Consider the following 15590-nt stretch of genomic DNA (forward strand, 5'->3'; position numbering starts at 1 on the left):
CCCCATAAGGCTAAGGAGCCTTATGGGGGCACTTCACCTCCCTTTGATGTTTTTCTGAATTTACTCAATATTCAAAAATACCCTTGTATTTTTGAATATTGAGTAAAGATTAGAGCAAATGGCACTAGCATGCGCGGAAGGTCACCAAAGCGATGGACCAAACTTTGATCCATCCATCTGAAATCAGTGAATACATTCCTTACTTCAGTGTTTAGAATTTTCATACAATAGATTCTCCCCATTCAGTGCTTACATCACAAACTCAGGACTTGGTCTTTTACATATACGTATAATATCAATAAATTCCGTGTACCCAGTACCAATATTGAAAATCAATATTCCTTCGTACTTAGCTGGTTCCATCTACTCGGAAAGTATAAGCCAATTTCCAATTTCTATAGGGATTATTAAGTGCTAAAGGAAAATTTTATAAGGAAAATATGAAAGGATCAAAATATCTATATTTGCAGTATTTTATATTATTCTTCTTATCGATGGCATTCACTATAATGCTATATTTTATTGAATACCATATTGTCTACCATGGAATTCATAATTATATTTTTTGTGAAAATATTCTACTAGTTTAGTGTTATTAAAAAAATGGGAAAAAAAGAAAATAAATCCTTCGAATTAAGTCGTTTAAATAAAAAACAAATATCGGCAACAAGCACATGAAGAAATTCGCGTGGTCTGCTGATTCGTTCCGTAGCTCAGTTGAGAAAGCTGTTAGTCTCGTTCTGGCAAACAGGCGCTGTTTCGTATCCAGCCGGATCGAAGGAATTTTTCTTTGTACCTAACACAAAGAAAAATTCCTGTTTGTATCAATAATACTATCTATATTTATTAACAATATTTTCGTATTTGCAATAGTTAGAGAGCAAAAGTATGTTATGTGTTTAAGAATTACGTTATTTGTGAAAGTAGTTAAAGGGATAATAACGAAGCGAAGTTACAAAAGTGATCCACCAGTCAGAGGATAAAGTTATTTCGAATTATTGTATATTAGTTTTGAATCAATTCTGTTCAGTAAAAATATTTTAAAAGATATATACATATCTTTTAAGATTTTTTTACTGTTTTTTTATTGATTTATTTATTAGCAACACTAATATTATGTTCACAAATACTTTTTACCTTATTTGACTCGGGTGTTCTACATTGCAAACACAACAATTATAAGTGTTGAAAGCAATCTCAAATCAACCTACTTGATCGTCGGCGCGCGTGACATTTGATACCTGTCACTTTTCTAATCAGTTGGTATTTTTTTATTGTTTACATTACGGGCGGCGATAAGACATGTATAATATAAACACTTGAAAGTCAAGAATCTATTAAGCTACTGTAAAAAGAATATATATATAGCGATAAGAGCATTTAAGTAGCTTTTGTTTAGACTACAGTTATGATTGTAATATGACGACTTTATTTGTTAATTTCTGAGTACACTGAACACTTCTGAGAAATTTTCATAGTATTTTACGCTTTAACTTCTAATAACTTTGTATATACTTACACTTTATTAAGAAACAAAACATATATAACGATGACAAGGATATAAATACCTATCGATTAACACTAGATTCATATGAAAATAATGTGTAACTATTTTTAAAATAAATTGATAACAGTCGCGGGTTGCGACGAAAATCGAGAAAATTTGCGAAAATGGCGTAAAAAAACTATAAGTCGCGAGGAAGAAAATTCACGATTGTATCACAACTCACAATGTAACGACCTAAAAAAGGTTTTAATACAACCTATATTGAATAAAGTTATGTTTTTGAGTGAAATTTTACTCCAAAAAGTATTTTAATAATGAATAAGTTTTTTTTCCAAAAAACAATCACTAGGTGCAATGACCTCCACTTTGATGACCTTTTTTTCCAATAAGATTGTGATTCCCATAAGATATCAAATGGTAAAGTTTTAACACCATCTGAAAAAGCACATCCTGACGATCATTTTGATAAGTAATAATTACAGAAATTAATTAATAATGTCATCTATCACAATTAAAGTCTTCATCAAACACTAAACGTCAACAATCCCACCAAAGTTTCTTTTTTCACATTTTTTTCTGTTACAGAGACGCATCATGAATATTTGTTTCTTTATATTAAAAATTTGGTGTTAATACATGTGGTAACACCAAAGTTATTTGTAAAACAGTTCACCAATCGGGTACTGTAATTTACTGGTAACTATAGTTACCAGTGACCTTTGACCAAAAGTGAACATTTTGACAGTTACTGATAGCTATAGCTGCCAATAACTGTTCAGTGGACAATCTTTCGTATATTAAAATTTTCGACAAATTAAAAACAAATTATCTAATTTAAATTAGATAGCAACAGAATGTACTGAGAAGTATCGTAGGACCCTATAATTAATTTACTTTTGAAGGGAATCGATATTATCACTAAATACATCTAAAACAGGACGGCTAATACTTCTTTCGTTGTAAGTGTTACACATTCGATAGGCGAGATATTAGTACAACAATAGGGATCATGCTTTGTTACGATGTAAATATCCATTTGTGGATTATATTTGCTATAATCACAATCAAGCTTTATTCGGTGCGTTCCCTGCGAATTCAACACGGAATTTTCTTCCTGTAGACATTTCTAAAAATAGGCAGCTCAAATAAAGTTGCTTGTCGTAACATATCTCGCCACGTTACTGAGTTTAACGCAATTTGTTTCCCTTAATTATAAATAAAAGTTACTCTATAAAGTTATATGGATTTTGTAAGCAATCAATGATGTCAAGCGGCGTCTGGCGCTTTACGAATGCTTATGCCGAGTTTCGTTAGTGATGGGCAATTGAAACAAGCGAATTTGACAACATTTTTCTATTAAGGCTAATAGAAAAATGTTGTTTTTTGTTTGACAACATAATCTAAGTCTATTGAAATCATTAACAATAACTTTAGCAATCTTTCTACGCGTTTGATGTCATTACATTGGTTATCATCAACACGATATCAGCAACTTGGATCAAAATACGTACACGTACGTACACGTATTTTGATCCAAGTAGTAGTGTAGTACTTATTTTTCACGCATACCTTAATATTCGCTACAAAAAGGGTTCTTTAATCTAACTTCAGTTTCGTAAGATAAAGCCGGCGCGACGATAAAATATTTCCATTCATCAACTCCGTTATATTACCAATAACACTTCAACATTAATCGGAAAGGCCTGTAATCATTCTATAGCCTCTGTTGTACTTGGAATTACACCCTTAATAGTTTCGAGCAGCTGCAATTGATGTGGTATAAAATTTGAGTAAGTAAATGGAATTATTATTATTATAATTAGGTATCTATCTGTTTCATTGTTTTGTTGGTGTTCAATATTTAGTCAGTGTTAATCTCACATTTTGTATTTGCTTTTTCCTGTACGAAGAGATATTGTATATGATATTTATGTGATATTTAGTAGCAATCTTTGATCTTAGACACAAGATAATGTTACGTTTCGTATTCGCGGATACGTTTGAAATCTGTCGCGCGACCTATATAAACCTTTTCAAAAAATCGCGCGTCATTTGCATTGCCGGGGACATAGATGATTATGATTTTGTTGAACAGAATGGACATTCCGAAAAGTAGATAAAAAGTAAAAAACAATTGAAAAAGGAATACCAATTTATTTTATTAAGTCAAATAGAGTTGTCTAGCTTGGTACAATGCTATTTCTTAGGTAATAAATAGATTTGTTTGTTGTGTCAAAGATTTCCACAACCGTCGTGTGTTCTTTCGCTATTAAATATAATTCTGCCCTCGGAACAAAATAAGGCACAACTGCTGTATAAAGTACACATAGTTGTGCCTTTTTTCGTTACGACCGCAGAATTGGTCTCCTAACAAACGAGTATCTATTTAACGACGATGAAATCGATGCTTAAGCAGATGCTTATATAGATATAGATCAACTTAAAAATGATTCCTTAATGATTAGTGCTAAGATATCAAAAAAGAATGTTGATATGTATGCTAAATATATATACAATTTGAAGACTCAATTCAAGGAACACGGTATAATATAGTTTTTCAAAAACTGAAGTAATCGAGGTGGTTCAAAAAAGGCACTCTTAAAAGCATTCATTAACGCGAATGTTTTCAATGAATTGAATTATCATGCTATGGCCTGACACGTACTTTTAATAATCTTACACATTTATTTAAGGGTATAGAAATAAGGGACGGATGTTTTGAACAGTTACTTTTTTTTACTTTTCTTTCTTTCTTTCTTTCTAACAGAAAATTAATTCTGCGTTAAAAAAATGTAAGAGTTAAGTTGATGTTTTTGGCTTGTTAATTTGCAATTTAATAGAAAAATATTTATTTTTTAATTCTGTGTTCTGTCATATTGTAAGAAATTATTGTACACTGCATGTGTAGCATAAAAACGTACGTTATAAATCTCGGGGTCGATTCAGAACCTTACGATAACTCAGTTGTCGACCGATTTCTTTTCATTTTTATTCACAACACCCGAATCAAACGTCAAACTGTCGTATTCGAAACCGAACGGAAATGAGTTCACACCCGTACGATTGCTCTAACTTTTCGGCCAGCAAAGGCTACAAACGTTATTCAGAACACAATTATCGAATGAAAGATGCCGAACGTCCTATTGTTTACAAAGCAAGAATGTAATATGAAATGTCTTATTATTTTAAATTAAGTCTGGATTTTCTTCAATTTTATTATGTTATTTTAATGCAAGACGTTAGTCTTGCATTCCTATATTTCAGGCCTTTAAAGTCTTAAAAATGTACATAAAAGGATTTTCATTTTTCTTATAATCTATATTCGCCGACTAATTTCGTTGTTGGATGACGATATCGTATCCGAATCCGAAACGAAAGATAACTCGTCATGTTCTGAATAGCTCGGAAAACGCCCTTTGATTCGAGAACGATATCCAATCGAACGATTCGGTTAAAATATCGAAGAGTTCTGAATCGGGGTCCTGTATAAATAAGACTTCCGCGTACAATACCGTCGCTCATCTGCCAAATTGATGACTTTACTGCCTACAATGTTCGTATAAACCTATAATCCATGACTGAAGTTCATGCGTCCTTATCGCACTCACTACATAAATAATTCACTCTGTTTTAAACTGTTTTAATTTATAATTAACATAAACAGAAAAATAAATAAAATATAGAAATAATGTAAATATTTTTGCTAAACAACGCGTAATATGTGATTATTTGTCTTTTATTTACTGTAACTTGGTAATTAATGAATTTTCTAAATAGGTACACATTATGGCATTTTTCTTGAAATTTGAATAAAATGACGCAATTTATAATGTTAGATTCGTCTTTTTTTGAGGAATACTGTTTGCGAGATCATACAGTTGTCTGATTTTCAAGTTTTCAAGATGCGGATCTTAACATATCTGCTTTTTTTACGTATAAGATTATTGGTAGCAATAAAGCTCCTTGTTCTACCACAAGGAGCTTTATTGCTATTGCTATTATTGTTCGTCCAGCGAAGTAGCCACCTTACTTTACTTACTTACTTACTTTTAACTGCCTCCGTGGCCGAACGGTTACCATGCCGGACTGCTACGCAGAGGTCCCAGGATCGATTCCCGGGCCGGGAGAAATATTTGTATGACCTACATTTATTTCTCTCGTGAGTTTGGGTGTAATTTGTGGTTGTCTACGTGTGTGTCCATGGCACCCGCGACACAGGGTTTCCCTAGTGCGGGGCTATGTTGATTGTGAGCGTTGTGAGCGTTACTTATTTCTGCCGCCAAGCAGTAATGTAAGCATTACTGCGTTCCAGCGTTCCAGTGTTGAAAGGTAAGGGTGCTGGTAAAATTACAGGCACATAGGACTTGTCAGACGCAGTGGCAGTACCTCTCAGATCTTTACGATTTAAAGCTGCAACTGCTATGTAAGTAGTGTCGCTTATCATCATGCGCACGATTTGTTCGTCCCGTGACTTGGTATCATAACAAGAAAAAGATATTGTACTCGAAATGTTTCCTTCTCATTGTTTTCGTTAAAATTTGCAACAGGACATAGAAGAAGAGGAGCTGTTAGTTTGGAATAAATCGAGTGTTTTAACCTAAAAACGTTAATTATGTTTGGAAATTAAATGGCCATCGTGGTCACTAGACGTACAATTAATGTCTTTCCATAACTGCTCAAAAGTGTAATACCAAATACCGTAGTGCCTATGCAATAATATAGGTACTTACTAGATCTTATTCGAAGCGCAGCGAGCGAAGCAAGCTACACTTTATTGGCATTCACTTAAATTGCACAATTTACGACCGAATTGCATAAAATTTGAAATCAGGATACCAAATACAATTCTAACCAAATTTTAAATTTCGATCTATGTCTTAATATAATATACAATTAAGGTCAAAGGTTGCCATGTTAAGCGTTTGGGAAAATAATTTAATTCTAAGTTTTCCGCATGCAAATGTACAGAACTGTGAGAAAAAAAGATAAAAAAAGACTGTTGCGCTTTGGTAGGGAATCGACATTTCGCCTAGTCGATAGGGCTGTAGTTTTATTACCAAAGTACATTTCGCTAAGTCTTGCACCTCCATGTTTAAATTACTTGACATTTTTACGCTATGCATTTCATTGACGGTTTAAAATAAAATTGTAGGTAAATGATAAATTATACGTAAATGTAATTTAAAATCATTCATGTATATTGAATGTGATAAAATGTCGCACTGGCCATTTTCATTGTAACTGTGTTTATAAAAAGGTATTTTGCGAGAAACTATATTCATCTCTTTTACAAAATTGAATCAACAAATGATTACCTGTTTACTTTTCTGTAGCTAAAATTTAAATTCATTTGCAATACTTTGAACCGAATACACTACTAAAGTGGACGCGAGTGTAAATCTTCACCACAATAATATCAGTGTATAACATCAGTTCTATTTAAACCCTTCCCATGTCCTTGCAAGCGTTGACGGCGCAGGATCTGTCGCCAGAGCGGCTGAGAATTGCAAAAGGTTCTAATACGCCAACCTTGCTCAGTGCTATAGCTTTGTGCCTTTTGCAGAAACTCTGGGTCCCTGGGGGCCACAGGCGAAAACTTCTAGCAAATGAACTGTTGGATCTCCTCGTAAATGCCTCCGGTGACCAATATGGAATAACCTGTCAGTTATTTCCGTCAAAGAATAAGTTTATTATCATATTATATCGAGATTTACTGCAATTTTAAGAAGTGTAATTAGAATGTAAGAAATTGTACTTAATGACCATGTTTTTAGTTACCACAGAATGTACTTTATTTATAACTACGGTATTTCATAAAGTTGTTATGTTTATTAAAACCTATTTATGACAGTCTTCACGTAATTCCGACTGGTGTCATAAGTTGTGATATTGTAACATAATTTAAAACTCACAGTAAGTAGAAAATTGAAGTTAAAAGAAATTGGAAATAATTTTGTCTGCTAAATGATTATAAAATACATTTTTTTATCCTACTCTTCAAGTTGTCGTTTCAATTTACGATTGCTCTATCTCTTTTAAAAACTGAATATTGGTCTGACGTACGAGTATTGATCTAAGATAATATTGTATATAATAATTTGACACTATTATGATAAACTGGCATGTATGATGGTAGTGGAGGAGGCCAAAGAGGTTTGTCAGGAGCGTATCAGTAGCAAATCTGGTCTCTGCTACCTCCGGCGGGAGACAGGCGTGATGATGTCTAGGTATGATACCACTAATACAGTATGAGTGCCCACTGTGTGTACGCTCACTCGCTCAGTATCCCATTTAAGGCAATTATTTCCACAAAGACTAAACTGGTTGTATTATTAATTACTCTATGGCATTAATATTATTTTGAAATTGAGGCTTATTAGATACGCTGCCATGATGTTACAAATTTAATATGATTTGAAAATGAAAACGAAACTTAGGTTCATTTTTTATGATGATTTGGGCAAAACGAGGTGAGGCGCGAGCACAAATCGATCTTAATAAGACGGCGACAAGTTCAGAATGCTAGCTTTAGGATACAAATACATATTCAAAATTGTTTCAACAACACCCACTATTTATATATATAAATTCCTAGAATAATAAATATCAATGTCATATCTGTGATACATTAGGTACCTCATAATAACCCAAAAATAATTAATTATTGTGCCTCATTCCAAAGAAAATTAAAACTCTTTGATTTTTTAACTCTATAATTTTTAGAGCTAGACGTCTAGTTAAACTAAAATTTCAATAATCATTACGTTTAATTATAAATTTATTTTGAAGGAAGCTTTGAGGCCGCCTTTTCCCATTTTCCTTTGAACCACTCGGTTAACAAGACTGCATTATACATTTATGACTAAGTTTATATTGTTTTCCCTTAGTAACTTTGGGTTTCTTATTCCTAAATAATTTTTTTGTCTTAAGCTATTGCTAGTGCAACTAAAGATATACTTACGTCAAAGGAAAGTCGTTGGAAGTGTTGGTAGATTTACGCTCGTGGACGGATTTTCGAGAGCGGCCCCGAGCCGCGGCTATGATGTAGGCCCACATGGTTGTGGTGGTAGTGTACTCTCCACATGAGGCTGAGCTGCCGAGTTTAAAATATTTGTTTTTAATTTGAAAAGAGATCACAGCACAAGGAAAAAAATATTACATAAATTTTTAATATCGAGTTCTTAGGTTTTCGCGATTGTTACACCTAGGAAATGAAACTATTTTTCCGGATTTAAATCGCGTATATTTGTTTTTTCAAACAAACCGACGTTTCGGGCCCTTTACAGGTCCCATGGCCACGGTTGACTGAAACGTCGGTTTGTTTGAAAAAACAAATATACGCGATTTAAATCCGGAAAAATAGTTTCATTTCCTAAATTTTTAATGTTCGATTTTTTAAAGCTGTCATTGTTTTGATTTGTGCGTTGTAATAATTGTATATCACAACTGCCAAATCTATTAGTCCCCGGCTTTGGGCGACACCTTTCTTATGTTCTACTCTTAAAAAAAATTAAAAGGATTTTTTTGAATTTTCAGGAGAATATTAGAAAAATACAACACGTCGTTATACACTTATTTACCACTGGTCCTTGTTGTGCCTTTGAAGAGCTTTTGATTGGTATGATTATATAGTATTATGTTACCGGTCACCATTAAGAGCTAAAGTATCGAAGAAGATTTACACGTGACTTGTCATATAACTTTTACTTAATACGACATGTTTTTCTACATTCAACTCGTAACCGATTCCCCAGTGACCCGAGGAAGGAAGCTTCATTATCAGAAAAGCATGTGCTAGCTACCTATTTTATTTTTCTTATTCGTATATAAACAAAGAAGACAAGTAATTAACTACATATCACGTTACATGACTTTCCGTGGAAAGCTTGGCTAAACTTGGTTAAAAGTTAGTATTTTGTAACTTGAATATCATTAGTCTAATCATGAAATGTTTTGAAGGATGCAGACTGTTGAAGGTTTATGTATACGAGCTGAAATGGGACAACATACATATACCTACAACACTTTAAAATTCAAATCTAGCCGAATTGTCCACTGTAAGATTCATAGGTATAGTTTGCTTATGGCTTACCAGAACAAGATGTCGTCTGAAGCTGGTAAATGTAGTCGGTTGCCGGGTGTCGTCAAATAGCGCTGTATAAGAATGTCCAGGGAAAGAGTCTTGTCATAAGCTTATGAACCATTCATCTTGTAATGTTGAATTTTTGAAAACTCTCTATACGTGGAATAGAATTTGGTATGATTTCTTATCTTAATCAAAGGTGGGTTGGTTTTTAAAGGGGGTCATAGAACATTCTTCATGCTATATTTATTTATTGAAAATCAAGATGATTTTCATTTTCATTCATTTGTTTGTTGTTATTAACACAGATCAAACAACACAAAAAAAGTCCTTCGATGTCTCTGTCGTAACCAACTGGGCTACAGTTTGAGTCAGCACAATTTACGAATTCCTCTGTGCATTTGTTACAGATAGTTTGGGTTTAAATTTCTCTCTTGTCGTCAGCGTTACATATGAGAAACTTTTTACTATAGGTACTATTTTTTATTTATTTAATCATATATACATATATTGCGCAGTAAAACACAGAAACACATTTAGTAACAAGGAAAGCACAAACAAAAGGCACTGCTTATTTCTGACAGAAATTTCTACCTGCAGACCTAACTAAAGGACAGGACACAATAATTACAATGACGGGTTTACGTGGACAACAAAACAAAAATTATGTATTAAAAAAAACAATATCAAAAACGTTAAATTATTAAATATTTCGTACTTATAATACCTATAAAAAGTATGGGACTCGATAATTAGTGCTGAGAATTGCGAAAGATTTACTATCGTCAACAGTAATGGGAAGTGCGTTGCGAAAGATTTACTATCATCAACAGTAATGGGAAGTGCGTTCCAAAGTCTGACCGCATGAACAGTGAAGGAGTGAGAATGAAAACTGGAATTGCAGGATAGAAAAGATAAGTGGGACCTAACGAGAAAGCGACAGGGCTTATCCTGGAGCCTGAGAAAGCTGAAACGTTCTTTCAGATATTTTTTTGTCATAACAGACATTGGCTCGAGTTCAGTCAGGTGGAAGGAATTTTTCCTTGCGTTGTTCGACCTTTATATCAATAATAATTCTTTACGCTTTCAAAAACTCTGACTCCTCTTCCAACATAAGATTTTATAACTTCACACACGGGACTGTGAGATAACTCAAGATAAGGTTCAGTGTCTACAAAGGTACCACACATGTATAGCAATTGCATGCGTTGTCCATCGTTGGACATGCTTAAAAGCGCTAACTGGACGGCGTCTAATACTCCAAATAGATTTGTCTAGAAAGATTTCATTCAGCTCCGCACAAATTACTCATAATAACTACTCCTAACGCCACACCTTTTTTTATCACACCTTTTCCGCTAAATAAGTCATTTGTATATGCCTTGGCTATATTAATGTCACATGTGAACATACGTCAGAAGTGCTTTTATCGCGGGTGAATCTTAAAAAGAATACGAACTACATGAAACAAACTCATTCAAAAGTGCTTTTATCACGTGTAAATCATAATAATAATATAAAGAAATACATGAAACAAATTATGCTTACGTGAAGTATTGTTAGTCCTCTGTTTAAGCATAAAAAATATCGACTAATTTTGTTCGCAGAATCATAAAACCTCTCTCCTGAAAAGCTATTTTGCGGACGTGACCTTATTACACGGTGCAAAATATTAATAAGTTATATAATTTACATATATTGCATCTCTTATACAGTGATTAATACTTTTATAAATTAATTGTTTTCAATGATGAAATGATTTGATACCTACTGAGATTTTATAACTTTTCTATTTAAACATAAAAAAGTTATCGAAATAATTATCGTTCGTGGAATCTTAACACTTTTCCCGAAAAGTTGTTATTTCGTTGATGTGGCTTTATTACACCAAGTGTAAAATGCTGTATTAGGTATCTTGGTTGTATCTTATTTAGCATTTTTGCCTTATACATTACTATGTGTTTATGTTACACAGCTTTTCGCACTTCCACCTTATGCAACGTGCTAGAAATGCGAAGTTCCATCACGAGTAGATAGTCCGATTGATTTATTAACAACCGTACCGATAAGAATCCACTTGATATTTTGTGAGCCTGATTGATAAAATCGTCAAAGTACCTACTGACAATTATTGGCATTGATTTTCATTTTTATTGTCATTCAATTCGCGAAGGCGCTCTTTCATTTAGCGAATTAACGTTTCTGTAAACTTTTATTAGTTAATTTGACTTTCACATTTCTGTGAAAATGTCAAAGCAGAATGGATCTATGATTTTACGTTCTGATTTTAAAAATACGTAAAAGAAAAGACCGGACAACATCAGCAGGCAATTATGTACGGCAGTATACTTAAATCTAAAGATTCTAAGGATGTCATGAATGTTAAGCAGCTTTTAAGTGAACCTTAACACGCGGTTTCATTTTAATGCGACGCTTATCGGTCTTGCAAAAGACGTGCTTTTCTAAATTGACACAGTTTTCAATTTAAAGTTTATAAATCCTGGCCTCGGTTTTTGGTTCGTTTTTTTAGCATTATTGTAACTATATTCTGCCTTTAAAACGTCAACAGCCAATAAGTTTTAAAATAACTTATTCAGAAGCGTTAAAAAGCAAAAAATGTTTACTACTCTATGTACCGATACCATTTTTTTTAAATTTTTAGAATATGATCACTGATAAATTGTAATGACTCTTCATTACACGATTAGATATACTTATATAAGGTTAATCAGCATTAGATTATGGTTATTTAAGCGTGAATACAAAAAACATCTTTTGTCTGAGCAGATATGTCTCGCTATATAGATATTTCCCTATCGATGGGTTTGATACCTGTAAATCTGAATTTCCGTACCTATATATATTCATATTTGGTGTCTATTGTTGTAATTTAATATTATGTTTGTAAACTTACATTATTATTTACATTGCTTATATACATTACTTAGGGTCAAGTGGTTGACAGTGGGTCTCTTTTTTTGGCCGTCGATTACTCGGAAACTATCAGTCGTAATTACTTGAAAATTGGTTGATGTATAGTGTACCGGAATATCAGTAATTTTAGTATCCATCATTTAAATAAACAGCGGAAAGCGCTATTTAAATAAAAATTAATTGGTCCACTTTGTACAAGGGTGTATGCAGACTGGATCACCCCATGGTCTACAGTAGATCATAGAGTTGTTCAGAGGAAATGAAATACATTTCATACTCGAATCAATGTATTATATTAACGATAAACAAAAACAAAACAATCTGCTGTTTTTCCCCTCGTAACGTATAAGCCCCAGAACAAACAAAATTTAAATATATTATTCCCATTACGCCATGCCTACATAATTATTAGTTTTTCTTTTTAATTTGTGTTTATTATTAATTATATCACTGAATAATATCGCTCTAAGCAAATGTAAAGAAGCAATGACTTCTCCATAATTGTAATAAAAATAACAAGTGTAAACTAACGAATTCGTAATTTTTGTTAAGGCGCCGTTTTAATAAAATATCTTATAATTAGAGATAATAAAGGTAAAGGAAATCTGATAAGTTATTGTTATTATTATTGGTGCTGTGCTTACTAAACATCTTAATATTAGAGATAAAGGAACTTCTATGTCAGTCAGTAGCAACAGCCACTGCTAATCTAATTTATAATATAATATAATATAATATAATATAATAATTTATTTATTGGAAGTAATAAAAACTCATTTTTGTTAGTATACACACTCTTATTAACTAATATTAGTATACACAAAACACACAAAAACAATAAAATATTATACATAGTAGACACTGCTGGAAATATGTTTTTCACAACAGTGTCTCAAGTACGGACATTGGTTTCTATCCGCTATCAGCTTAAGGATAGGGTTGGGGCTGGCCCGCACCCGGCACACCAGAGATGCGCTTCGTTTGCGGATGCTTGTATAAAAACAATCGACGCGCGCTTCAGCGAACATCCCTGATGCGCTACAGAAGCGGGGCAGCCCCACCAGCACCCGGAACGCGTCATTATATTGGACTCGGAGGGACCCATAGGTCCTCTGCGTGTAGTGCCTCCATAAGCTGCATGTATATAGAGATGTACAGTATGCTCTGAATAATGTTATTTTAACATCCTTCGTACAGCGCGCGAATTTACGGGAAATCATGTTAGCCCTTATGGACAGGGCCATCCGTTCCCGCTCGATGTCCATATTGTCCTTTAGGTCAGCCGTTACAATATGTCCTAAATATTTAAAACTCCTCACCCTTTAGAGTGGAATACTATTCAGACTGATGGGAGGCACTTCAGACACTTTGTAACAGCTGGGTTCGAACACCATGTATTGGCTTTTTTTAACATTGTATTTAAGCCCATGTTGAACGGCGTACTCCTCACACACAGCCAGTAATTTACGTAAGCCACAAGCCGATGCACTGAGCAAAACGATGTCATCAGCATAACTTATATTGTTTACACTCACTGAGTCGATGTGACATCCTACATGCATTTTGCCCAACACATCGAGAAGCCCATTTACGTACACGTTGAAGAGCGTTGGCGAGGTCAACCCTCCTTGTCTCACCCCGCACTCCAACGTATACTGATCCGACATAGTACCCGACCATCTAACGCTGTTGACCTGGTTTCCATACCAGTATCTGAGTATACGTATGGTTTCTGGAGGTAGTTTTATGGCTTCCAACTTCTTCCATAAAACTTTATAGGACACCAGGTCAAAAGCCCTAGATAAATCTAAGAAGCTAGCGTAAACCGGTGTCTTTCTATCTACGTAATATTTGACAGTATGCTTAAGACACAGTATCGCGCTCTCAGTTGATAACCCTGGTCTAAAGCCGAATTGGTTGTGATTGAGACACACATGTTTGTTTAACTGTGCATTAAGCATACTATCAAACACTTTCGCAACAATAGTCGCGAGGGAGATTGGTCTATAATTACTGGAGTTGTACAAATCCCCAGCTTTATTTTTGACTACAGGGATAACAATAGTTTTCATAAAACTCCCAGGCAAATAACAGTGTCTTACACACAGCGTGTAGAGCATTGCCAATACTCTAGAGATATGAAGACCCGCGTACTGAAGATGCTCAATGCTGAGACCATCGTGCCCAGGGGATTTCCCACGAGAAATCAATTTAATGGCCTCGGCTACATCCTTGGCAGTGTATCTAGGAGCAATTTGTTTATCGTTGGTCTCAGCATCGTCCAACCACTCTCGCGATGGTCCTAAAGGAGACTTTTCAAGAAAGTTATCCTTAAAGAGATTAGCAATGTCTTTCAAATTACTTTTCCCGTCAACGCTTATAGGGCAGCCAGATCGAAATTTTGTGCTATTTGCAGCCTTCCAGAACGAACGAAAATCCTTTTTGGAATGATGTGAGGCTATTATATCCATTTTAATTTGAGTTTGATGATCTTGGCACCATTTAAGGCGAGATCTGAAAATTTTTCGAGTTTTACACATTTCATCAAATATACTGCCACATTTAGGTCTACCATAAAGCGTCCATTCTTGAAACTTCTGCCCAGCCGCCCTATGAGCGTCCTTGACGTGCTTGTTCCACCCTGCTACCTGATTACCAGATTTACGCTTTCTTCTCTCACAAGTAACGGTTGCGGCTGTGCAGAGGACAGACACAATATTTTTATACAAAGAATCAATTACATTCCTATGCTTGATTTCGCCACAGTACTTATCAGCACAGTGGCTTAATTCCATGGGAAAGTCAATACATCTTAACCTTTTATGACATTCTTCAGTATAATGAGCTATCTGGTCCGGCCCCCTCTCCCCCCACACTATGTGTTTATTTGGCAATTACTTTCAGTTTTATTGTTAAGGAAAATAGCGTAATTGATATTTTTCAGAGAAAAAACACCTTTAAGGTGCTAATATATCGAAAGTTACAAAAATGCAAATGCATTAGTTATGACAAGCAGGATAGCTTTGTAATGTGAGCATACGGGTTTAACAATTGGTTATAGGTTTT

The 15590-nt window shown here is 34.2% G+C and overlaps 1 long non-coding RNA gene across 1 annotated transcript; it reads right to left on the reverse strand.

Moving 5' to 3' along the window:
* Positions 1-669: 669 nt before the first annotated feature.
* Positions 670-9634, reverse strand: LOC113232333. Its single transcript, XR_003310613.1, has 3 exons — positions 9600-9634; positions 8469-8600; positions 670-796 (listed from the first exon to the last, which is right to left on the reverse strand). It is a non-coding gene; the product is annotated as an uncharacterized LOC113232333 (long non-coding RNA).
* Positions 9635-15590: the final 5956 nt, after the last annotated feature.

Source organism: Hyposmocoma kahamanoa, unplaced genomic scaffold (genome assembly GCF_003589595.1).
Source record: "Hyposmocoma kahamanoa isolate Upper Pololo Valley unplaced genomic scaffold, ASM358959v1 73979, whole genome shotgun sequence".
Taxonomy (NCBI): domain Eukaryota; kingdom Metazoa; phylum Arthropoda; class Insecta; order Lepidoptera; family Cosmopterigidae; genus Hyposmocoma; species Hyposmocoma kahamanoa.